This window comes from Pseudophryne corroboree (genome assembly GCF_028390025.1).
Source record: "Pseudophryne corroboree isolate aPseCor3 chromosome 7 unlocalized genomic scaffold, aPseCor3.hap2 SUPER_7_unloc_6, whole genome shotgun sequence".
Classification (NCBI taxonomy): Eukaryota; Metazoa; Chordata; class Amphibia; order Anura; family Myobatrachidae; genus Pseudophryne; species Pseudophryne corroboree.
Window position 1 is genome coordinate 850,697 of NW_026967615.1, and position 1,212 is coordinate 851,908.

The 1,212-nt window shown below is 35.1% G+C and overlaps 1 non-coding gene across 1 annotated transcript; it reads left to right on the plus strand.

Moving 5' to 3' along the window:
* The first annotated feature begins 914 nt into the window (after nt 1–914).
* Nucleotides 915–988, plus strand: TRNAS-ACU (transfer RNA serine (anticodon ACU)). Its single transcript has one exon. It is a non-coding gene; the product is annotated as a tRNA-Ser (tRNA).
* Nucleotides 989–1,212: the final 224 nt, after the last annotated feature.

Sequence of the window (1,212 nt, forward strand, 5' to 3'; positions counted from 1 at the left end):
TGCTGGCAGAAAAATCCAATTGAGTGATTAAACAGCTCTTCATTTTCTGCCTTTATTTTTATGCTAACAAATTTGTTCTCTGAAAAGTGTCCACAAAGCCAAGTCTCTGATTAACACCTTTGTAGGGATGGTTTTTCACCTATTACTAAATTAAACTTGCTTCATTGGAAAGGCAGCAAGATGCATCCTCATTTCAATGTCTACTGAAATAATACAGGTTGACACCAGGAAACATTAACGCCACTGCATCCTTGCTGCTTTCTCATGTAGAAGTCTGTTTAATGTGAAAACAAGGTGATATCTAATTAGCACACAGGTAAGGAATTAAGAAAATCTTTGTTTAAGGGTGAAGATGTTTCTCACAAAATCGTTGCCCCAATGCATCATTGAAATTCAAGCTGGAAAGATGATTTTAATATATCACTTGTACATTTTGTATTGCTCTTCTGGTGACAATGTAGTTTGTTTTTGTCAATTACCATTTTAATAATAGGGTAAAGAAAATTAAGTGGATTTTTGAAAGAAAACAATACTGTCAATATACTATTAAAACAAATTAAAATGGTAAAAGTTATTGTACTTTAAGTAAACATAAAATAGCTAACATATCAATCCCAGTTTTGGATTACTTTAATTAACAAAAAAAAATGCATATAGCAGAGGATAGTTTCAATCTGCCTACCTCTGGGTAATGGGCCCAGCATGCTTCCATTGCAGTACTCTGCTGCACATGTAAGTGCAAGAGATCCTGAAGCACTCACTCATCATGGGAAAGTACCAATGTGTTTCTTCGTTGGTTGATATAAGAAAATTCTTACAAAAACTCTCCAGATTATTGACTTTTTAAAGTTTTTCTAGGAAACGTTCTAGATGAATGCTTATTAGCCTTTGTCAGTATGTACTTTTTGCAAAGTGTCTCTGTGGCGCAATCGGTTAGTGTGTCTGGCTACTAACCAAAAGGTTGGTGGTTCAATCCCACCCAGGGACATAATTGACCTTGTGATCAGGTTTTGGTGATATTTAAGTAGACAAGTCAAAATTTCAAACCCCCTCTTATGGTGTAGGGTACCTGGCCTTCTCTGATGTAATCAGAGTTAGATTTGATTCAGTGATTTTATAAAAACAGCTAGGAAGCACAATTTAGCAGTGGGTTGCAGAGAAAAAGAAATATGCTGGCAAAAAAATCCAATTGAGTGATTAAACAGCTCTTCA